General features: G+C 41.9%; 1 protein-coding gene, 1 long non-coding RNA gene and 1 other non-coding gene across 5 annotated transcripts in view; 2 read left to right on the forward strand and 1 right to left on the reverse strand.

The window, feature by feature from the left end:
* The window catches only part of Lpin2 (lipin 2), a 63,998-nt gene extending 61,432 nt beyond the window's left edge, over window positions 1-2,566 (reverse strand). For 2 of the 3 annotated variants that reach the window (XM_076917416.1, XM_076917417.1), the window contains exon 1: window positions 2,415-2,566. The gene's annotated coding sequence lies outside the window, so the exon portion shown is untranslated. The remainder of the gene's footprint in view (window positions 1-2,414) is intronic. The other variant, XM_034483624.2, reaches the window with a different exon arrangement.
* Window positions 2,567-2,732: 166 nt separating this feature from the next.
* LOC143435348 (uncharacterized) lies at window positions 2,733-4,398 on the forward strand. Its single transcript, XR_013105574.1, has 2 exons — window positions 2,733-2,950; window positions 3,100-4,398. It is a non-coding gene; the product is annotated as an uncharacterized LOC143435348 (long non-coding RNA).
* Window positions 4,131-4,261, forward strand: LOC117693917 (small nucleolar RNA SNORA24). The gene has a single exon (XR_004604503.1). It is a non-coding gene; the product is annotated as a small nucleolar RNA SNORA24 (small nucleolar RNA).
* Window positions 4,399-24,871: the final 20,473 nt, after the last annotated feature.

The following is a 24,871-nucleotide window of genomic DNA, read 5'->3' on the forward strand; positions in this document are numbered from 1 at the left end:
AGAAGAATACGGTATAAGGGGAGAGAGGAGGACACCTGGCTCCCTTCTTTGTTTACATGGACACAGGTGCACACATTCACCTATGACATGGTAGGGGAGGTAGATCCCCAAATTGGGTAACTGTTAGCAAAGTGAGTAAGAAAATGTATTCAAACACGTTATTACAGGGGGCTTAGGATATAGCTCAGTTGGGAGAGTACTTGCCTAGCATGCACAAAGCCCTGAATTCAACTCTCAGAACCTCCTAAATCAATTATGGTGGCACACAATGCATAGTTAATTCTGAACTATCTATATGAGACTGTCTCAAAAACATATAAACTTTATTATCAAGACATCACCACAGTGTTATCACTCTAGGGTGTATCTTCCAGCTATTCCAATGTTTAATGAGACATAATTTACACAGAATTCAACCAACCGCGAGCCCTGACTACAAACCCACAAGCTATTTTGCCATGAAGATGATAGGTCCTAGGACCCTGTACCTAAGCCAAAAGTATTAACTTACTTAGCAATGAAGGGAATCAGACACAGCTAAAGCAAAGTTCCAAATAAACTCCTGCAACACTGCCTACCAACCAACAGAGCAGGTACAAAGCCTACAGCCTTACCCCTAAACAAAGTGACAGGCCCTGGGGTCAGACAGAGGGTTTCAATGAAAAGACACAAAGACTTTACTTAGACTTAAAAACTTGCCCACAGGCTGCTTCACCTAAGGGAGGCAGCCCAGTGTACCTCCCAGCAAGAATGATTCCAGCTCCATGTTCCATGGCTGAAGTATATTATGCATACCATCAGAAAATAGCTGCAGTGACCCCATACTATATTTAAGTCGAATATTAATATTTAAACACAACAAAATGTCCACCGTAATGTTCACCTAGCCTAACCTCTGACCACCTCTGACCTGTGGCAGCACCAAGATTATCCACCCATGGCATACCATTGAAGAAAATTTGATCATTTCATTTCAGCGAGATCCGCTGGCTCTCAGTGACCTACAAGGACAAACTGCTTGCAGCTTCTTCCGTTCATTCAAGAAGCCCCAACCAAAGCTCTGCTAAAAGCCAGCCTCTGTGCTTGGTAATGAACGGCTACTGGAGTCTTGCCTGCAGGGATTCTGTGCCCAGTTCAGGGGATAGTCCAGGCAGTAAACCAAAACGCACAATGCTAAGTGCTGAGAACATGCATACAGCAATTCAAGAAACAAAGCCCCGACCTTTATCCCTTTATCTGCTTAACTGCACTTGGCGTTCAAGGGTTTTCAAATGCTCCCATTTCCAGAGCCCCCCTAAGTATAGAGCTTCTCTGTTGAGTCTCAATTTTGCCAAATGGGAAAGCAGAACCAGCCGTTTCATTTCTAGCATTCTACCGCTATTCTGTTACTACTTCAAACATGAAGATCCTTGGGTCCGATAAGACACAATCAAGAACACATTTAACTGGCAGGAGGAAGCCCCGTAGGTGGCTACCCACAGGCAATGTGAGAGGGCACACGGGGCAGAGCAGCCCAGCAAGGGCTAAAACACCTGTCTCCGCCCACACCCGGTGGCTGGCCGTGTTGCTAACCCAGTCCAGCATCACCTGCCGCGCTTCTTAGTATTAAGCCAGTGAAAACAACGTCAGATCAACACATAAAAGAACTGGCAAATGATCCCAAAAATAGATTTCAGAATTGAACTTGTGTTATCATAACGTTTTAAATTAGTGAGGCGAGATTCAGTAACAGCTTAACCAGCAGCCCTACTGCTGGGCAAATGCGCTTCAGCGCCAAGCAAGAGACTCAGTTTCAATTTTTAATTATTTTCTTTTTAAGTCTCAAAGATGCATTAAAAATAAGTGTGGCCGCTAGTTCAGGAATCCCTCAGAGCCTCTCCAACTATCCAGCGTTCCAGTACTTTCTGAGAGCGAGGGCGATCTTCCTAGTCTTGTTCTGCATAATTATGTCTCCGAAACGCCATCCTAAATTTGAATGAAAATAATTTTCTTATGCCGGGGTGGATCCGCGGAGCTCAAAACTGGGCCGTAGAGCTCCGGCTCCCACAGCAACCAGGACTTTCCAGGGCCCCGGGGGTCGCCGGCAGCAGGCTACTCACATCTGAACCCGGTCCACGGCCTGCAGGAGGCGGCGGCGGGCAAGCCAACGGCCTGAGGGAATAACTGCACCTCGCCAGCCCCGGCCGGGGGATGACCGCGACCGCGCGCCGGCGCCCCCTCCCCCAGGCCCCGGGGCTGCGGTCCCCGGCCGCGCCGCTCCGGGCCCCCCGAGGACCGCTGTCGACGTGGGGGTCTCCGCAGACGCCCGCGCGTCCTCAGGCGGCGCGGCCGCGGCTACGTGGCCCACGCGAGGCGAGGCCGCGAGCGGGGACGCGGCCCCCGGGAACCCCCGGCGCTGTCTCCAGCCCGCTTACCTGCGGCACCCCGCGCGGCTCTCACTCCGCGGACTGTCGTGCGGCTAGGGCGGGCTGCGGCAAGGAGCGAGCGAGCAGGGGGCGGGGCCGCCGCCTCCGGAGCCGCGGGCCACAGCCGAGCCCGCCGGGCCTCATGAATGGGACGCGGCGGCGGCGGCGGCGGCAGCGGCGGCGGCCGAGCTGGCGGTAGACTGCGCGCACGCCCCGCCCCGCCCCGGCCACGTGACGCGAGCTCCGCCCCCCCGCCGGCCGCGCGCCGCGAGTCCTGGGCCCCCGCAGGGAGAGCGCGGCTCGACGCCGGCGCGGGCCTCGGGAGAGCGCTTTAAAAAGTTTCCTCCGGTCCCCATGGCAACCGTGCAGCGCTGGTCGGGGCTTCAGATCCCCGCTGCCCACAAGAGTGCAAACGGTCTCCTGCATAATGATGTGAAAACGTTATATCCCCGCGTAACGCGAGTGCACCATCATGGGATCACTGCGGAACCCGAATCTTTCCTTTTTTACCCTCGGAGCTCAGTGATAACACCTCCTACTTAAAAGTACACGTTAACGTTAAGCTGCGGCTGCGAGTTAACGGCTTCTGCTGCTTTTTGTCTTGTTTTTCTGCAGCCGGTCCTTTCGATGGAATTAGAGGTGGAAGCCCATGGCATCACTTCTAAATGCTTGTTAATTTCTTCGTGTGCACCAGGAGCATGAACAAACACAATCTCGGGGCGGCTGAGCCATGCATTTATACAAACTCTCCGGGATGGATGGATGGGCCTGGACGCAGCAGTTTCTTTGCAACAGTGAAGCGTGGTGGGCAAAGGCTATGCTGGGACCCAGAAAAACTTTCATTTTCCCGCCCAAGTACCACCGCGTGGAATTCAACCAGGTTGTCTCAGTAGTAACTAAGGCCCCACAGAGACATGTAAGCCTACTGGGATTTTTCACTTCCCTGTGGCTTTTTATCTGATACATCAGTGAGAGAAAAAATTTTCAAGGTTGAAACTTTCGAGGGATCTTATTCCGCTGTGGGGAAGTGCAACTAAACCCAAAGAACCCAGTCCTCAATCCCTAATTCCAATCACTGGAAACAAGCAACACCTTCCTGATGGGGCGCTTTGAGTATTACACACTGTGATTCCCACAAAGAGAGCCCAATATAGCTTGCAGCCTAGACTCTAGAACACGCTGTTACTGTTTGTCTTCTAGCTTTTCATTCTCCATTTTGACTTTTCCTGTTTCTCTCGGGGATAGTTTCATTACCTCCTACCTTAGGAGGGAAATATTCTCAAGCTTCCTTTGTTTCATCATGCAGGAAGCGACAGACAACCCGCCCTTCCTCTGTCACCGCCCCCTCTGGGGTTTGACACCTTACTCAGAAGGATTGGTTCATGTTTCTAGTATTTTCCTCATTCTCTGGTGGCTGCCTGATTTACACTACTACTGAGGCACAGTAGGAACTAATTAAATATTTGTTGACTGTCCCTCTACTTCCCCTGGGCACACCCAACTCCCATCTGCTTCACTGCCCAAGTCTCTCCTCACCTTCTGACCCTACCACAGTCCAGTTTCACGACCAGGAACGTTCCCCTTAATTATCTGTCTTCTAGTCTAGATGTATCTTCCCCCATTTCAAAGAGAGAAGGCCTTGTTGCCCCTAATGTAGTTTGGCTCAAGATGTTTTGACTCTGCAGGGTCGTGCTGTCTTGATGTTTTGTTTAAGAACAGACATCTTTCCGTGTACTTTCAGGATTTCCCTCTGTTTCAGCCTCCTGTTATAAGCCATGAAACAGCATATTCTTATTTATTGGCAAAGTTGTCTCTGTTTATCTGGTGTCTGTTTCTCATTTGCCCAAGTAACGTTCTTCACAATTAAAAAGTGGAATGGCATGCTTTGCTAAACTATTATTAAAATGTTTCTAGGTAGTACCTGAACTCATCACTGTTGGGTAACATTAAAAATAAATAAATAAAAGTCAGTGTATCAAAAAACCCAAAATGACAGTTGCTAAGGTCTTGCGTGATATCTTATTACAGTGGTTCTTCGATTTAAATACTAGAAAATGGGTGTTTTGAATATTAATATGCCACAGTTTTCAATGTAAGCATGAACGTTATTTCAGCTAGTATTTACATAAGGTGTTTTCTGGGTCAAAGCCTGGTTCCTGACAAAGTTTAAAACAAAAGTGGTGGGCGTCGTCTCCAATTCAATCTTCAACAAATTCTCCCTTACGTGTGATTGAGCTCATAAACGTCTCTGTGCCCCATATGTGAGTTTGTGACTTTAAATAGTGGACTTCGAAATACATACAAACCACTCATAAAGAGCACCTCAAACTTTTAATTAGGTTTAATTTCCACAAAGGTGTGGCTCATCCCAATCAAACACCTGGAGCTCACTAATGTGTATCAGCTATTTTCCATGTGAGGTTAATTTGTCTTTATTCTTTTCCTATTTAAGCTCAATAAATCTTAGAAGGATTTAATGATCCGTGAGATCTGTAAAGATGGCCCTCTGCCACCTTCCGTCTTTCTAACTTAGGCAACAATCCTAGTCAAGCTGTCTGCCTTTCCCATAGTGGCTGCACTACCAGACCCAGCTACCCTGAACAGCATGAAGCTTCTCCCAAGAAAGCCTGTCCCTCCTCCACCCATGATACTGTCCAGGCTAAAACCACCAAGGCCCCTCTTGAAGCCAAACATGATGGACTCCTTTTAGGACCTGCATCAGAAACGCTCTTGACCACCATTTCCTCTGAAGCTCCTTTCTCCTCTCGTCAGCTGAACACCTCAGAAATCTTTGTGCATGTGCCAGGTGGCTTTCACAATGATGTCAGATTCTAGTCCACCCTTTACACTCCCCTTTGACCCTAGTCCAGAATCTCATATCCCAGCTACTGGCACTTCCAAACATTTAGTCATCTTTGTCAGAAGCCTAGGGAAGTCACAATTCCAGTACTGTCATCACACGTACATGCTACCTCAGCATGTCTACTGTCTAAAGTTCTCTGCAGAATGGCCACAACAACCACATGTCACGTCCTCTTCGACTGAATATGTGACCTCTCCCTGGTTGCAGTAAATCTCTCCATCCCTCTGAAAATCCAGAAGGGCAAGAGAGCTTTCTTTCCATCCCTCTGGCCAGTAATCCTAACCGCCTGGTTTGGGCAGATCTGTCCTTGCCAGTCTTTTGCCTTCAGTAAAAAGTCTGACTTCCCTGGAAGCACATCTGGAGCACTCCCTTTTGCTCTAGTTTCCTCTCCTGTTCTGTGTGCTTCTGCTGGCCCTTCTGCAGTGTGATAACTTTTAAAATATTAACTTTCATATTTCTCCCTGCACACTCCTCTTTACAAGAATCCAGCAGGCATACCACTTGTCTTGGGGAAGTCTGCTGGGGAGATGAAAAGCAGAAGTTGTCTGCAAGATGTTTCCTTCCTGCCTTTTATTTCCCAAACTCTAAAAGCACCAAAGAACCCAAGTCAAGAAGGAGAAAAATGTGTCTTTAAATCCTGAAAGAGAGCTTTCTCTGGAGGTAGGAGGAGTGCTCCTAAGCCCTCCTGCCTGGCAGCTCTGAGGGCAGGGTGAGGTAGGGAATGAAACCTTAGAAAAGCAGCTTTTCTGTTCCTGGCTTTGACGTTCCCTGGGTCAAATGACAGCCCGGATTTCCTGCGCTGCCACAGTATGCCCAGCTCTTTTTGTAATTATATTCAACTTAGACAGAGACAAGAGTGACTCAAGTCAGTTCCCACAGCTTGTAGTTAGTGGTGCTGAAAACTATCCTCAGCACTCCTGACTCCAAAAGCTGGTTTTGTAAAGATAAACTTTATTTCTTACTGACTCACAACAGTGTAAATTTTTAGGTGACATAGCATGACATTTCAACACATTTGTAAGAAGTGTAATGGTAATTAAGAAAACTGGCTTATGTTTAGTTTCTTTGTCTTAGGAACACTCATAATCTTGTCTATAAGTAATTCTAAGTATGCAATTAATTGATGCCAATCATAGTTGAAACTCTAGAAGTTCTTTCTCCTGTCCAACTATACTCCTGTCCCAATTAGCCTTTCTTTCTCCATTCCCACCTCCCATATACCTATTTCACGGGTTCTGTAAACACTGTGTCCACTTACTCTCCAGTCCTGAAGAGACCAGCATTGGCTTTCAAGTGTAAGTGAGAATGTTCTCCAACCTGTATTTTTAGCCACCAGTTTCCATCACCTCTCGGTGGCTTCTACTGCCTTTCCCCAATCAATGACTCTTTTTTTCTTAGGCCACATAGAGGTAACAATCTTAGCTCTTCTTCTGGGCATACCAAGCAATCCATAAACACTGGGTGGCAATAAAGATGAACTTATCTTTCTAGGAATATGCTTGTCTAAGGGTCCAGACTACCTCTCTTTATAAAAGCAAAAAACAAAACAAAACAAAAACAAACAAACAAACAAACAAACAAAAAAAAAAACAAAGTCACTGCATGACTCCAGGGACAGACCTTCCTCTGGTGGCAAGAGAATGAAACAAACAAACAAACACAGATATAAATCTGGTACTGAGTGATCTTGACTCTCAGTGGGAGAAACTGTAGCACCCAAGAAGCTCAGCACGTTTCTTATACAGCTGGACATGGAGGCAGGGTTATTGCATACAGCAGAACAAAGAGGCGAGGCTGTTACATACAGATAAACAAGAAGACAGAGGCTATGGTCTTCGCTGGATAAAGGAGACAGGTTCTTGTCTTGGTAGAAGCAGCTCTGTAGGGGAGCAGTCTTCAGGCCCTGAATGTCTTAGGAGAGAAAGCCACAGCAGACATGTTCTGCACAAATTGTCAACATCCACATATAGACCAAAAGGGAATGCTTTGCCATTTCTCTTGGGTCTATGGCTAGGGTCCTCTATATGGCTGATCCCCTAACAACAGCTCACACATTCACCCAGGACCCCACATGCTCAAGGCTTTCTCCATGCCCTACACAAGGTGAAATGTTTAAAATATATTCCAGAAAAGTCTACAAGTTGGCAAGAAACTAAGACAGCAAGACAGGATGGAGGCCAGAAGCCCAGAAGGCAGAAAGTCAGCATTGACCTGAAGAGTATTTGCTAAACCTGAATTTGAACACTGCTTCCTGCAGTCCCAGGTATCTTAAAGGTCAAAAGGAAAACAAAAAACAAAAAAAAACACCCCATGCTTAACAGATAACCAATAAAAATAGACCCAGAAACAAAAATAAAAAAATGAGGAAAAAATATCAGTTTTTCATAAGCCCACTCTAAAACCTCACTAAAGTTGACACTTGTAACCCATAAAGCAAGCTATAAACTTTTGAAAAATTTGAATCATACCAACTAGAGTCTCTGACCATAAAACAACTGTGACAAGTGACTAGCCTGGTGGCTTGTGGTTGTAATCTCTTGGGCTCTCTTGGGAGGGAAAGGACTGAGGCCAGCTTGGGTATGGAGTAAAACCTTATCTCAAATGATAATAAAAATTATCAAGTTAAAATTAAAGAAATAAAAATAAGCAAGCAAAGTGATTGGGTAGTAAACTTTTAGTCAAGGAACAAAGCTGTGTGGAAATGCTGCAGTGGTCTACATCAGATGTTTGACACTATGTATCAAAGCTTCCCAGCAAAACACTGAACAAGTCATTAATGAGAAATGTAAAAGAAACCTTTTTAAATGTAAAGAGTTTGACAGGCTGTGGTGGTGCATGCCTTTAATCCCAGCACTTGGGAGGCAGAGGCAGGCAGATTTCTGAGTTCGAGGCCAGCCTGGTCTACAGAGTGAGTGCCAGGACAGCCAGGGCTACACAGAGAAACCTTGTCTCAAAAAACCAAAAAAAAAATAAAAATAAAAATAAAAATAAAAAATAAATAAATAAATAAAATAAATAAATAAATATGTAAAGAGTTTAAAGGCTGGGGAAAAACCCCAGCAGCATAAAGTCCAGAAGGAGAAAGTGATAAAAGTAAAATAATACAACTGGAAACAGCAAAAGGAACAACCCCACCCCCACGTTTGTTTATTTAAAACTCATAAGTTTACAAACCTTGTAGAAAAACAATGAAGGAACACAACAGCGTGAATAACATAAAACTGTAATGACACACAATCTAGAAATTGCAAAGAGAATGTGGTGGATTTTTTCATGTTAATTAATTTGAAAACTTGATGAGGAAATCAGGACAGAGTCATAATCACGCAAGAACTTCATCAGTAGATATTTTCTGGAAGGAAAAATTCAGGCTGAAACCTTTTTGCAAACCTTTGCAAAAAACCCTTTTTGCAAAGGCTTTTTGGTCAAACACTTGAATGGCGAGAAATTCCAATCTCATGTGAACTATCCCAAAGTGCAGGATGGGGAGGGGGCTTCTTTTTCAGTCCTGTTTCATAGAGCTAGTGTATCATTATTACCAAAATCTGACCAGAAGAACGTGAGAAAGAAAATAAAATAGGTCCACTTCCACTCAAATATAGATGCAAAAGCCTCAAATGAAATTTTAGCAGTTTCAACCTGGCAAGACAAGACATCATAACCAAACTAACTTCTTGGAGACTACACATTGGGCTACAATGACAAAGCCAATTAATGTCACCCACCACATTAAAGAATTGGTGATGATATGAACAGATGCAGACTTCATTACCCATCCAGGGAATTCACCAACTTTCACCTCCCTGAGTGCCAGGATTAAAGTCCTCAGTCACCACATCTCTCAGGAATACCTTTCTTGATAAATGCATTTATCAAAACCTACAACAAATACCATAAGCTGCTCTCCCTTTGAAAATCGGGCATAAGTGTTGTGTTATCTACTTTTTTTTCTTTTTTGCTCAATTTGGTATGAGAGGACCAAAGCGGAGTGCTAAGGTAAGAGATCTGCAGTAGAAAAACCACAAGGATGGGATGAAGTATGCAAATATGCAAAAGAACACATACTTAAAATAGTACAAACATTATAAACTGTTACAATGTTGCCGGATGCCAGAGTCAACATATAAAATCACTTGCGTTTAAAAGTAGTAGTTAAAAGAAAAAGATAGGGAGTTTTTGTTTGTTTGTTTTAAAGATCTTGTTACATGTCATATTCTTCAAGACAAACTGCCACCATCTTCATCAGACCATCTGTGCCTGCTTGCAAAAAGTCCATCCCAGTTGCTTTTATTGATTACTGACATTCCCCCAGGGATATCCAGAGGAAAGGCAGAGAAGGTCATGGAACCCTGACCCAAGGATCCAGTCATGCCTCTCAGCCAGTAGTTTGCCATTCTGTTCTAGCTGCACATGGCCTTATTAAGGAGCTGGAATATATAGGAATGACTAGAGGGGGGCCTCCATATTAGAAACCATTGGGAAATCATCTTTAATGGTATGGAGACCTTCTGGTATGGCTACTTAAAAACCACCCTCATTCCTGCCAAGAATCCCTCACTCATAGCTCTGTAAATCAACCTAAGAAACTCATTGGTGCCCCTGAGGACAGGTAGAACTGTACCTTTGCTTGTCGCTGGGAGCTTAGGACAAAGGGGCAGGCATTGTTTACATCTTTCCCAGGGAAGAAACTTTAGCAACAGATCTAAGGGACAAATCTGACAGATCACATGTCTGACCTTTATGCGATCATTCTAAAACCTCACTGAAAGATTAGGAGGACGAGCAAAGGACATGACAATGTGTGTATGCAGCTGAGTGTCTGTCTGTATTACGGAGGTTGTAGGTAGTGGGGGTGGACTGAAAGCCTTGGGCAAGCCATGCCCTGAGCTACACTCTGCCGTTGAGCTAACACTCCCTGCCCTTGGTTTTATGAAACAGAGTTTTTCTTTGTATCTCAGGCTGACCTTGAAGTCATGATTTTCCTGCTTCTGCCTCTTGAGTGCTTGGGGTTATGGGTATGTAACATTAGACCCAGCTAGAAATAACAGGCAGAAAGATCTTTATAATTACTCTATGGAGTCAATGCAATTACATAGAGGCCCATTCTTCCAAGAAAGTCTTAAATAGCATAAAAGTAAGAATTACCTTGTAGCTATCAAAACTTTAATAAGGAGACAGGATCCTGTTGGTCCAGCATAGACAACAAGAGTAATTAAACACTTTAGAGTCAGGGAAGGAGGGTGAGAAAGAATAATGGAGACAGAATTTGACCAATGTACATGACTTATGTGTGTGAAATGTCCCAATGAAATCCATAGTTTTGTACAATGATGATACACTAATAGACACAATAGACATGCTCACAGCAAACACGTGAGCAGGCACTGGGAATACAGCTAAGCTGCTGGAGTCTTTGACTCGTCTGCATGAAACTTTGGGTTCCATTCCCAGAACTTCAATACTAGACAGGGGAGGGGAGCATGCTTGCAATCCTATCACTTGGAAAGTAGAGGTTAGAGACAAACAGAGACACAGAGATACAGAGAGGAACAGAGAGGTTGCATTTTAAAGAAGACCCACGCATGGCTATGTTAATTAGCTTGATTTAGTATAGGGAGCGCAGAAAACCCTGAGTGAGTAGTGTCCTGAGTTGATGTGTATTGTTTGATATCACACAGCCAAGTCAAGAAGCTCAGCCTTAGAACTATGGAAAAATGGCAAAGCCTTCTCTTTAGGTGAGGCTCAGAGGAGCAGCAAGGTCTTCTATGTGTGAGTGTTGATAGTGTATGCAGTAAATGTCCACTATAGCTTTCTCTCTACCTGTGACCATATTTATGGCCTGAAGACTGTTCCTACCAAGATTAGCTAAACTTGCCTCCTTGGTCCAGCTGAATACAGCTATATACCACAAATTCTGCCCCCTTCCTTATCTATACAAAATAGCTCTGTTCAACTGTACATAAAATGCACTCTGAGCTTCTCAGGGCTGAGGCATCTCCATCAGCCCAGTGTACCCAACTGCAACTTTCTGTGTGTTGATGTTTGTCTTTATTTTCATTCCCTCACTGCCTGTGGTGACTTGAATAAGAATGGCCTCCATAGACTCCTTTGTTTAAGTACTTGGCTGTCAGTTGGTGGAACAATTTGGGAAGGATTAGTAGGTGTGGATTAGCCTTGTTCAAGGAGATGTGTCATGAGAGGCAGGATCTGAGATCTCAGAAGACTGGTCTCATTCTCAGCTCTCTGTCTTGTGCTTACAGATCCAGATATGAAGTCTTAGCTGTTCCTACCACCATGCCTTTGCTTAGTTATCATGAAAAAATGTAAAATAATAAAATACTACTATATGACCATTAGCAGTGTAAAATGTCAATTAGCCAATGACAAGATAATGCCAAGATAATCTCAGACAACACGGCTGGCTTCCACTCACATTGTAATGATTTCAGAAAACAGTTTGATGTTTCCTAGATATAAAGTCAACAGTCCATATCCACAAGCTGTTCCAGAGTTAGATTCTTGACCTAGGGAATCAGTACAGGAGTAGAAACACACAAAGACATACATAAGAATATAGAAGAAGCATGGATCAGTCTGGAAGATGCAATGTTAACCATCCAAAGGGTGATGCTTCCTTCCGCCAACTCCATTCCATGCTACGTTGTTTAAGGACGGAAGTGAAGGCAATGAACACTGGAAATAACAAGGAAATCAACAACAGCTTTCAGGAAAAAAGCCTGGAATCCCAGTGCTTGAGAGATAGAGACCAGAAGATCAAGAGTTCATGCTACACCATGGTTTTGAGGTCAGCCTAAGCTACACAAGAACCTGTCTCTTAAAAAAAAAAAAAAAAACCCAAAGAATCAATCAATCAATCAATCAATCAATCAATTTCAGGAAAAGACTGTCTGAGAAACAGAGAGGTTGTTGCAATCTGAGAGAGACACACAGAATCTCTTTGTACTGGTCATGTGCTATTGCATCTTTATTTCACAATACAATTTAAGTCCATTGGAAGACAGGAACATGAATTAAATCAATACATCTCTATGATTTTTTCCAAGTTATTGTGTACTTTTAAGCTTTGTTAAGTATTACCTTCAAGACAAATCTGTATATTTCAAAATTTTTCCAATACCTTGCTAGGGATGGCTTTAAGAAAAAAAAAAAAAAAAAACCCAGAGTGTTATACAATTTGTTTTGTATGAAACCCTTCTAAACGATGAGGAAAGAGTTATGTAAAATAGGTCAGACGGGCAAAAAAGAAATAGCTGAAGCATGGAAGTTCTTTTCACAGGTCGTCTGCAGTTTACATTGCATAGCTCCAGTGCAATACACGTAGGTCTCTGCCTTTGTTTTGTTCTCAGGTACACCAGGCGAGTGTATTTCTACTGCACTGCGTTTTCAGCTTCTTCAGTTTTCTTTCATTTTATTCATTTATTTTAAAATTATTTTATTTTATACATGTGACTGTTTTACCTGAATATATATCTTTGCATCGTGGGTATGCCTGATGCTCACAGGGGCCAGAAGAGGGCATGAGATCCCCTGGAACTGGAGTTACAGAGGATGGTAAGCTCCTATGTGTGTGCACTGGGAATTGAACCCAGGTCCTCTGGAAGGAGAGCAAATGCTCTTAACAATTGCATGGGGCTATCTCTCTCATCCTACTAATTTCTTTTCAAGATAGGGTTTCCTATGTATCTCAGGCTGGCCTTGAAGTCACTATACTCAAGACCTAGAACTCATGATCCTCTTGCCTCAGTTGTCAGCTGATGGGATTAGACCTTGATTTATCTGCTTTCTTTCAGAATGATGGTTATAATTCTTTGTCCCCAGAACATCTACCCTTCAAGTTATTCTGTGAGCTTTCTTATTTTTGCTATCTTCCTCTAGCTCATAAAATTGGAGTCCTCAGAGACCAGTATGTTGGAATCATTGCTGAGGTTGAAATCTCTGTAGACCGTCTGGTAGAATTCCTTGGAGCATGTCTGGGGGAACTTATGCCATAGCCAGCACTTAGGACTGTTACCCTGCCCAGTAAACAGACCTATCTATGGAAGGCCAAGCAGAAGCTCTCAAAAAACCATTAGCCGTTTGGAGTATCCGTTACCTCCCACAGTTTTCAACTAGCTAGTTTAGAGAAAAAACGTGTGCTGCCAGTTCTGTGTAAGAAGGTGCATCAGAGCTGGGGTGTCCAGTTTGGCTCCTGTTCTGAGTTATTTCATACCACATGGAGCCATGTCTTTCAGGCTGTCCCTTGCCCTGGGTGACTCCATTTTGGGTATAAATGCTGAGGCAGAATGATTCTTCAAGTAACCATCCACTATCTGTCCTGAACAGACCATTAGGTTCAGACTGATAGCTTATTCAAGTACATAAAATATTATTGACAATGAACTTATGAAATTAAGTCAATGAGACATGAACACATGGTCTTATCAAAATCATATCATAGAAGCCAGGCCTGCGAGCTTATCAAGGATACAAGATGCAACTCCTTTATCTAGGCCTATAAAAGGAGTACCCTCAAGCTGAGTCATGACAGCATGCTGACCCATCACCCAGTCACCCATCATAAGTCTTGCCCAGGGGAATTGTCGCAACTAAGGACCTCTGCCTCAGTTCCTGGGCTCCAGCTTAAGTTCAGTTTCTCCTACCCAAGATATTTACACTGCCTGCTACCTGAACTTCTCAACCTTGTGCCCTGAACAGTTCTATGTCTGTGTTTCTGCAGCTTCCTAGCTTGTCCTATTCAGAGGTGTTAGCTTCTCTCTCTCTCTCTCTCTCTCTCTCTCTCTCTCTCTCTCTCTCTCTTTCTCTCTTTCTCTCTCTGTGATTGTGTGTGTATAAGTATGTGTGTATATAAGTCTGTGTATAGGTGTGTGTGCCTCCAAAAGATGGCCATTTTCTTAATCAATGTGGGAGGGCCCAGCTTGGGGCGGTGGTCTACCTTAGGCAGGTGGTCTTGGCATCTATAAGAAAGCAGGCTGAGCAAGCCATGGAAAGCAAGTTAGTAAACAGTATCCCTCCATGGCCTCTGCTTCACCTCTTGCCTGCAGGTTTCTGCCTGGCGTTCCCGTCTGGATTTCCTTCGGTGATGAACTGTAACCGGAGAGTTCCAGGCTATGATAAAACATTTCCTTCTCAAGTTACTTTTGGTCATAGTGTTCTAGCAGTCAATAGAAACCTGGATTAAGATAGTGGGTTAGGCAAAACGTAAAATGAAAATGGCCCATCTTGTGATGTTATTGTTACTCAGTAACCTATGACAATGGAAAGATACAAATGTGTTTCTTTCACAGTTTACTTCAATCCACAACCTCAACAAGGTCTCACCCATTCAAAAAGGCATCCAGGGCCAGAGGTGTAGCTCAAAGTGCATCGCTTACGTTATGTCCAAAGCCCTGGGGGAAGGGGAGAAAATGGATATACTGATATGAATATACTGATCAAAAAATAATTAGAAATCTGTATTTTTTCAAATAGATGAACCACATGGCGATATAGATTATATTTAGTCCTTGTTAAAAGAAACTAAAGGTTGTTTGTGAGAAGCACTGTGATTTTTCTGCTCCTGGGCAGTCAGTGTTTGTATTTATATAATCCAATAACTAATGACAAAATCATTTTATCAGCTAAGAGGGACAGGAATTCTGAGCACCACTCACCTCAGAAGGAATGTGCCCACAGCAAGCATGGAAGCTTTCAGGGAGCCAGCTGTACTGCAGCCATGATTCTTAGCCTGGCCTAGAAAACCCTCGACACATGAATCTCAGCTGTCCCGCTCTTCCAGACTGCTTGCATCAGTGGCTAATACGTCTTCATTTCTTTTCAAAACAGTTCTTAATTTGAGCGGGATGCCTGGACTGTTGCAAATTGTTTAAGAATGTGCTGTGGGAAGATGGGCAACTAGCCTCTGAAGTTCTTCCTAAGAAACTTTCAGAACCTCCCTTGCTTCCTTGGAAGAGCTGAGAGGTGCGCTCTCACCAGGACAAGGCCTCTTTGTTTTAGGTGATTCGTCCTTGGCAGCTGTGTGGTTTCCTCATCTTCCTCCTGTCTTACCCTCCCCATCTCTCGCATGAAAGATCTTCTTGACCATATTCCTCCTGTCTTTATACTCCTCTAAATGGCTTATTCATGTTAGGCAGATGACCCAGACAGAGGAGAGGGCAGACGGCTTTGTAGGCCGTCCTCTACTCTGCCGACTTTATCCTTTCTGGCTAAGAGATTCTTCCGTTAATAGTCCCCAGAGTGTTCGAGGTAAATACGCAGCCACTTTACAGTGTGCATGTGTCTTAAATGATCAGTGAATGTATGGGCACCCCTGAGCTAGTTAGTTAATTGTTCACTACCTACAAACTTTGGTGAGAACAGAGCATACTCCTCAGTCCAGGGATGGCCCACCTTGTCAGTTAGCATCAACGTCTAGGCTGAGAATTAGTCAAGACTTGTCTCAAAGAACATATAAAGAAGGAACAAAGACAGCTGGGTGGAGGCATTGCAAGTGTGTCCTTGTTGAACAACTGCTGTCCCCAGCTCTTCGATGGCAAACAACGAATCCTGCTCCCACAGAATCCTCCCCTTCAAAACACAGCTCACAGGATACTCAGGCTTTGTTTTCATCTAGAAAGGAAATGTACAAATGGGAGGGACAAGGAGGATCAGGATAAGAAAGCCCAGGCTGGATGCTGACAATCAAACGAACAAAAAAAAAAAAAAACCAGTTTTATATTTGGGGAGAGGAGGAGGAAGAGGAAGAGGAGGAAGAAGAGATGGAAGAGGAAAAAGAGGAGGAAGAGGAGGAGAAGGAGGACCTTCTCTAAGGCTGAAAGTATGGACACCCAGTAACCACGTTCTTTCCCAAATTTTATGTGTCTTCAATTTTTGAAGAAGTCTCTGGAATTTTTCTGCAGTCTGGTGCCAGAGAGCACAACTCTATATAACCAACAGTCCAGAAACAGATGAAGCCCGGGAAGAAATACTCAGGAATGATTGTACACAAGACTCAAAGTGGGGTGTGGAATTTGCAGAAAAAGGGCTCCTCATTTTGTTCTCAAATTGGAGTCTAAATGTAGGTCCCACATAAACAAATGTGCACGTGACTGAAAAGCTCTTCATGCTGGGCCAGCATCTCTTCCCTCATCCATTTTTAGCCTCCTGGAGGAAATTTTATGTTGTTCCTGTTAGAGGTTTGGAGATAAGAGAGCTCCTGAGAAGGCAGGCTTCAGAGTGGCTTGTCAACTGATCTCTGTGCTGTACACAGTGAAAACTATTAACCATTCTGTTAAAATGCTTCCATTCCATGTTATGAAATGGGGTTTGAAAGCATTTAAGATAAATGACCTAGTGTTAGGAGCCAAGCATTCACATCAAAACTTAAAATCTCAATTGCTATTAATCTGTCCTACTTTGGAACTTCTAAAACATAAATGTTAGCACCATCTATTTGGTACCAAGCCTATGTGAATTTTCAGCTTTGTTTATTTTTCCATATACATGGCTGCTTTATTCAACTTATTTGCAACTTCCTCAAGGACCAAAATATGTCCTTCAATTATTTACAATTTTGTGATTAGCTTAGGAAATAATGACAATGGTGATTATAAGTGTCTGTTCCTGTTCCTGCTACTGCCTTTGTCACAAATACCCACTATACTTCTGGAATGTTGTCAGCCAATGAAATGTCACTAACACACACTCACACTACACCCACCACACACACATATACTACACATACCACACACACACATATACCATATGCACACACATACATTGCATGCACACACATGCACATACATATACACACATCACACACATACACCACACACATATACATATGCCACACACACACCACATGCACAATATACACAACACATACACCATACATGTGCATGTACACACACACATCACACACATACACATATATACCATACACATATACACCACACACACACCACATGCACACACATACACATACATATATACACATCATACACATACACCACACACATATACATATACTACACACACACGACATGCTCAATATATACAACATATATATACCATACGTGTGCACACACACACATATCACACATGTACACATATATACCACACACATATATACCACACACACATACATCACATACACATACATACACATACACACATCACACATGTATGCATACATATACACACATACACATACATATAAACACACATCACACACATATACTACATGCACACACATATACTACACATACACCATATGCACACACATACAGACACCACACACACGCGCATATATACATCAGTCTCTACTCTCTTACCTGTGCGTACCTGACAAACACAGAGCTAACAGAAGCCCTCCAAAGACCTTACTCAGATCTGAATGATCTTCCCGGTTCTGCTCATGCTGCCTCGTGCTCAGCCTTCATGTTGCCTCAGCTCAGAAAGCCTGTTCTTCATGAAGCTCCATGTCACCATCATTTTCTCCTTTGGCCACTAACCTGCTTGTTCATTTATCCTCAAGCCAGCATATATCATTAAGCAGCATCTTGTCTCTGTTGTTCCCTGCTGTACCAGTATACAGGGCAGTGTCTGACACTTACTCAATGAACACGTATTAGTTCAATAACCCAAAACCTAAAGTCTCAGTGTACTTTTCACTTCTAGACTAAAATCTATGTTGATTATATAGAATAAATCAGTAGCTTGTTGCTAAACACCTCACGTATTATAAAGAGATTCAAGACAGATTTCAAAAAGAGGTCTCACTTTCAAAAATTTCTTTTGTATCTCAAACGTTATTCAGAAACATGGCAACAGTATCACCTGAGGTGAAGAGTATCTTCCTTACCAACACACAGTATTTAATTTACAGCAACTGCTAATGATAACACTGTGTCTTCTAGACTGCAGGCACTTCTAATTAAAGCTTCTCTTGTCTCATTTCATTGAAATTAGCTGTAAAACAGCAAGGCAGATCAATAAAGAACAGTGGCCCTTCTCTTAAGCCTAGCTTTGCAGCGTAAATCATGTTGGGACTTCCGACTGCTGTGGTTAGTGACTGTGAGTTACTGTTTACAACAACCTGATAAAAGAGGCAGGGAATGAGCCAAGGAGCTCAGGTGCCTGTGTTGAATGGGTATGTGCTCAACTATACATAAGGAAAACTGACCTACTCAGCCTTACATCATTTAGGAGAGCTGGGAGGAAGCATTTGGAGGAGACAGAATTAGTACTCACAGGACAGGAGTAATTACTACTACAGAAGTAATCGGGGAATTTCCAATCCGCATTTCTCAAGGGGTAGTGTATCTATTACAGAAATGAGAACTACAAAAACCAGCATGAAGGATTCTAAAACAGACAAACAAACAAACAAACAAACAAAAACCAGCAAGAAACAAAGCTGTCCTACGACCTGCCTGGGCATAAACACCCAGCTGTTCCATATTCTAGCACAGAGATTCATACACATCATTGATGCTCTACTCAGAACGGCCAGGGAATGGACCCAGCTTGGATGCTCACCAACATGTGAATGGGTAATGAAAACATGGTACATATACAAAGCAGAATTTTACTAATCTGTAAGGAAAAAGGAAATTACAAAGCTTGAAAGAGAAAAATCCTCCCATTCTCCCACATATATATAAATAGACATAGATCTTAAAAAAAAAAAAAAGACAAAAACTAAAAGAGATAGTGAGATCAAGGAAAGGTGAAAAGAGATTCAGAGGATGGAGGGATGGCTCGGCAGTTATGAGTGCTGCCTGCCTACTCCTCTAGAATTGCAGGGTTCTATTCCCAGCACCTACACGCCAGCTCAACTGTCACTAACTCCACCTTTAGGGGAAAAAGATGAGGGGAGGGTAGAGGTGGGTCATGGCAATGGGAAAGATGGAGGAGGAGAAGCAACTAGAACAGAATGTGTTTGAAAAAGATGCAAGGCTCCCTAGGACTTTGTATACTAATACATCTTTTGTATACTAATACATCTTTTGTATACTAATACATCTTTAAGATATGGGAATGGAATTAGTAGAAGCACCTAAAAGGAAAAAAAAAAAAAAAAAAAAAGAATGCCTAACACAGAGGAATAGAATAAGAACTGTGCAGTTTTAAAAAAAAAAGATTTATCTGTATTACTTTAAATCGTATCTCTGTGTGGGTGTGTGCACATGAGGACAGTGCTGGGGAAGCCAGAAGCATTGGGTCCCAAGAAGCTTGAGTCACAGGGGGTTGTGAGCCATCTGCTGTGGGTCCTGGTGAGCTCAGGACTTCTGCGAAAGAAATATATGCTTTCCACTCCCAAGCCTGGAACTACAGGATTTGCTTAAATTAAAATAGTGGCAATTATTCCACAAATTCTCAATTAAATAAAAGAGATGTTTAAGAATATTTACTTAAATATCAAAAAAAAAAAAAAAAAAAAAGCAAACACGAAATTTTGGGATTTGGGCACATGATAATTTTTTTTACTTTATAATTATGCTAAGGATCAAATTAATTGATAGTTATAATAACATATAGTATAGAAATTTCTAGGAGTGCAACTAACCCAATCTAAAAATACTTATTTATATGGTAAACATTTCTTACATTTTCAGTCTGTCATGTAAATAAAGTTTATTTCCTGTTATTTTTCACTCACTCATTAATCTTTATAGGGATCCAGTTAAGTCACCAGGTTTGTTTCCTTTTGAGACACGCTGATGCAGCACTCAGCAGCAGCTGAGCGTGTGGTATGACTGGTTCAAATCACCCAGCTAACCACGAATAGCCAGTTGGGGATGGAACAGAAAGGCCTGACTCACTACACTGTCTTTCCAAGTTGTGAAATCTTCCCTCTTCCTGTTGACAAACCTGGCTTACCCACAGATGCGACCTAGCAGGGTGCTAAACATGACAGGAGATGGAAATGCAACATGGGTCCTATCAGCTTCATCTAGGAAACTCATGGAGTAAGTAGGGTCTTCCCTGAACACAAGGAAGTTGGGTCCGCACCAAAAGGTGTGTGCTGCTGCAGGACTGAAACTCTGAGCAGATGTTAGAAGGTGAAAAAAAAAAAAAAAAAACTTTTCTTAAAAAAATGCTAGTTATTAGCAGTACACGTGTGCAAATAACTTGCAAAATAAACCAAATTTTCTTGTTTCTGGCATGTGCATGCCATGGTACACATATGTGTATGTATGTTTGCATATGTATACATGAATTCCTGTGTGTGTGACTGATTTTCATCTCATATACAGAGGCAGGGCCTCTCACTCAAACCCAGAGTTCATCCATTCAACTAGTCTGGCTAGCTGGGATGCTGGTCTCTGCAATTACAGGTAGACCACCACATCCATCTGGCACTATGTGGGCTCTGGGGGCCCAAACTTCTGTATTTAACATCTCACAGTATACTTCTGCAAGAAATAATCTAGCTGGGAATGACAGCTCATGCCTGTAACAGAAGCTCTTGGGAGGCTGAGGCAAGAGGCAGTACAAGTTCTAGGCCAACCTAGGCCTTGTCTAAAAGGCAAATAAATCAATAAACAAGAAAGAAGAAAAAGCTGACATGTCAAAGAAGTACTCTCTTCTCTTTGCTTTTCAAATCTAAATCAAAATAAGACAAAGGAAAAAAAAGAAAAATATAGATTTTTTTTTTCTCCTGAAGATTAGACACTAGTTAGATTACACTTGAATATCTGTTTCTACCTTGGTTAAATCAGAAGAGCCAAAGACTTTGATCAGGTCAACTTATGCTGATCACCCTCATAGAAAAACCATTCTGAATAATCAATTTATTTTCTTCTTGCCCCTGACCTTTACTGAAGGAAACCTGCCACTAAGTATATTCTATATGTTATATGTACCACATGTGTGTGTTATATAAAATATATAATATATATTATATATACAATCTGTAATACAAATAATATATATTTTAATATATAATATGTTTTCTTATTTGTTTTCTCATTTATACCATATATAACATGCATTATATATATATATATAGTTATATAACGTATATTTGCATAGCCCTTCTTGCTACTTGCTCTTGAATTTCATGTCTTTTTCTCAATCTTTCACTGATTTTGTGCTTGCCTGGCTGAATTTCATTCATCTGCTCTGTGTATCCCATTGGACCTGGCGGTTATGGTCCAAGATCTAAAAAGATGATCTTTTTTGAGAGCCAGCACTGAGGTGATGTTTAGGTCATATTATTTGCAGTTGGCTCAGCCAGAGCACCGTGACTGGAATTCTGAAATATCCTGTTCCTCTAAGATGTGACCCCTATTGGGGATTCTAGGTTTAAGCACTAGACCCTTTTCTAAGATGTGTATTTTCAATTGGTAACGTGCTTACAGTGCTAATATGAAGACCTGAGTTCTAGTCCTCACACCCATATACAAGGTTGGGTGTGGTGGTGTACATCTGTAATCCCAGCACTGGGGCTGGGGACAGGTGGTACACATCTGTAATCCCAGCACTGGGGCTGGGGACAGGTGGTGTACATCTGTAATCCCAGCACTGGGGCAATGGAGACAGGCAACTTCTTGGTGCTTGCTAACCAGCAACCTAACATAATCAGCAAGTTCCAGGTTCAGTGAGAGATCCTGTTTCAAAAAAATTAACATGGAAAGTGGCTCTGGCCTCCACACATACCTACATGTATGTGCATACACACACACACACATACACACATAGACACAAACATACATACACACAAAATAAAAATAAAGTGTGAATTTTCTAAGGGTATTATTATTTGATTTTCTCTTTGTTTTGTTTCACTTTCTTGAGATAGAGTCTCACTATAATAGCCCTTGCTTGCCTGACACTCTCCATGTAGATCAGGCTGGCCTCAAACTCACTGAGATCCTTCCTCTGCCTCTGCCTCTGCCTCTCGCCTCCTCTCTGCCTCTCGCCTCCTCTCTGCCTCTCTGCCTCTCTGCCTCTCTGCCTCTCTGCCTCTCTGCCTCTCTCTCTGCCTCTCTGCCTCTGCCTCCTGAAATGCTGTGACTCATCGGCCACCACACCTGTCTGGAAGTATAATTTTATACTCGTGACCCACAGCACAGTTTGTCCAGAGCTGGGCCTGGTTTTAAGGTCAGGAAGACTGTTGTGACAGGCAAGCCTCAAGTGTGTCTAAAGCCAGTCAAAGCCACAGGACCAGAGGTGTGGTCAGCTAGACTCTGCCTCAGGCTTGTGGGCCACAAGTGGACCAATGACACTAAGAAAAGGTATTTGATATAAAGTGGGAAAAGAGTGAAATAATTCCTCTACTTCATGACCTGCTCTGGGCCCACTCTGGTTCTACCTTTAGTAGATGCTATGACTGTTACACACTGTATATAGAATATATAGTGTGGTATATAGTATACAGTGCAATGTACAGTATACAGTATACAATATATAGTGTAGTTTATAGTATACAGTGCAGTATATAGTATACAGTGCAGTACATAGTGTACAGTATACAATATATAGTATAGTATATAGTATACAGTACAGTATATAGTGTACAGTATACAATATATAGTATAGTATATAGTATACAGTACAGTATATAGTATACAGTATACAATATATAGTATATAGTATACAGTGTACAATATATAATATACAGTGTAATATATAGCACACAGTATACAGTATAAGTATATAGTATGCTATATAGTATACAGTGTAGTATAACTATACAGTGTAGTATATAATATATACTGTATAGCATATAGTATACAGTATAGTATGTAGTATATAGTATATGGTGTATAGTATATACTATACAGTATACAATGTATAATTTATACTATACAGTGTAGTATACAACATATAGGATCATATTTAGTATAGTATAGTGTACAGTATATAGTATACAGTATAGTATGTAGTATATAGTATATGGTGTATAGTATATACTATACAGTATACAATGTATAATTTATACTATACAGTGTAGTATACAATATATAGTATCGTATTTAGCATAGTATAGTGTACAGTATATAGTATACAGTGTAGTATACAGTGTATAGTATGTAGTATATATAGTATATAGTCTATAGTGTAGTATATCTATACAATGTAGTATATAGTATGCAATATAGTATGTAGTATATAGTATATGGTATAGAGTATACAGTATAGAGTATACAGTGTATAATATATAGTATACAGTGTAGTATATAGTATACAGTATAATATTTATTATATAGTATACAGTGTAAAGTATATAGTGTACAGTATATAGTATGTAGTATACAGTATAGTATACAGTGTATAATATAGTATATCTATACAGTGTGGTATATAGTGTATAGTATATAGAATGCAGTATAGTATGTAGTATACAGTAAATGGTATACAGTATATAGTATACAGTATACAGTGTATAGTATATAGTATTCAGCATATGGTATATATTATGTAGCAAGTTATTATACAATGTACAAATATTATGTTTTAATTTTAAAAAGCAGGCCAGAAAGCCAAGTAAAACTCATGTCACAGAGTTGCGTCTTACATAAAATGAATGCAGAAACTCACTGCTTTAATTATCCCAACTCTAAGGGTAAATCATGATCCACTGTATTTATTTGCCTAAAACTCAACTCCACTTGTCAAAACAAGTGAAAATGAAGGAAAAAATGGGCCTTGAAACATTTTTTGCAGACAGCTGCCATCTGTGTCCATGGAACCATGAAAAGCCTGCTCACGAGAGCTCTCGTCCTGATTCTTGTCTTCTGCTTCATCCCTCCCACTCTAATTTTGTATTTTGCAGGGCAAAGCTTTCTCTCTTAGCAGGTGATAGCATCTTTTGAAAGTCAGGGAAGGGTCGTGGGATTCTGAGGTTTTCCAAGGCAGTAAAACAGAGGAAGTTATGTGTTAGTCAGAGCTGTCACTTCCTCAAAGTCATGTAATTAAGATGTGTGTTTATACAACTGCCTTGTGTTTGTGTGTCTGTGTGTGATGAGTGTGTGTGTACGTGCACATGTTGTGTGTGAGTGTGTGTATGTGTATATATGTGTCGTATGAGATGTGTTATATTTTTGTGTATGTGTGTCTATATGTATGGTGTGTGTGTGTGTGTGTGTGTGTGTGTGTGTGTGTGTGTGTGTGCGCGCGCGCGCCTGTGCCTGTTGCGCTCCAGCTCAGGATTTATGCATTTCAGGCAAGCATTCTACCACTGAGCTATGTCCACAGCCTATACTCACAGAGAAAGCCGGAAGCCATCTAACACAGCAGGGTGCTCTTCCAGTCATGTACTTCAAAGGGCCAGTATCTTAGCACAGCCGGGAGAGGAACAGCTTGTGTGGAGGTACAGAGAGACATTCCCTTCTTCCCTCATGACCACTGGCTCTACTTCCAACAGTCCTCCTCCATTCATCCACACTTGATCAATACTTCATGTAAAAGAAATGCTGTCCCCATTACAAAGCATTAAAAATGTGTTTGACTCAACAGTAATAAAATAGTTGCAGTAAAATTCTGGGACAATGCAAATAAAAAGGTCATATATAAATTCCCGATTTCACACGCATAAAAGATGTTTTGGTGTGTGAGGGGGACAGAAGCTCTATGTCTTTAATATGTTTTGTTGTCT

Source organism: Arvicanthis niloticus, chromosome 21, assembly GCF_011762505.2.
Source record: "Arvicanthis niloticus isolate mArvNil1 chromosome 21, mArvNil1.pat.X, whole genome shotgun sequence".
In the NCBI taxonomy this organism is placed as follows: domain Eukaryota; kingdom Metazoa; phylum Chordata; class Mammalia; order Rodentia; family Muridae; genus Arvicanthis; species Arvicanthis niloticus.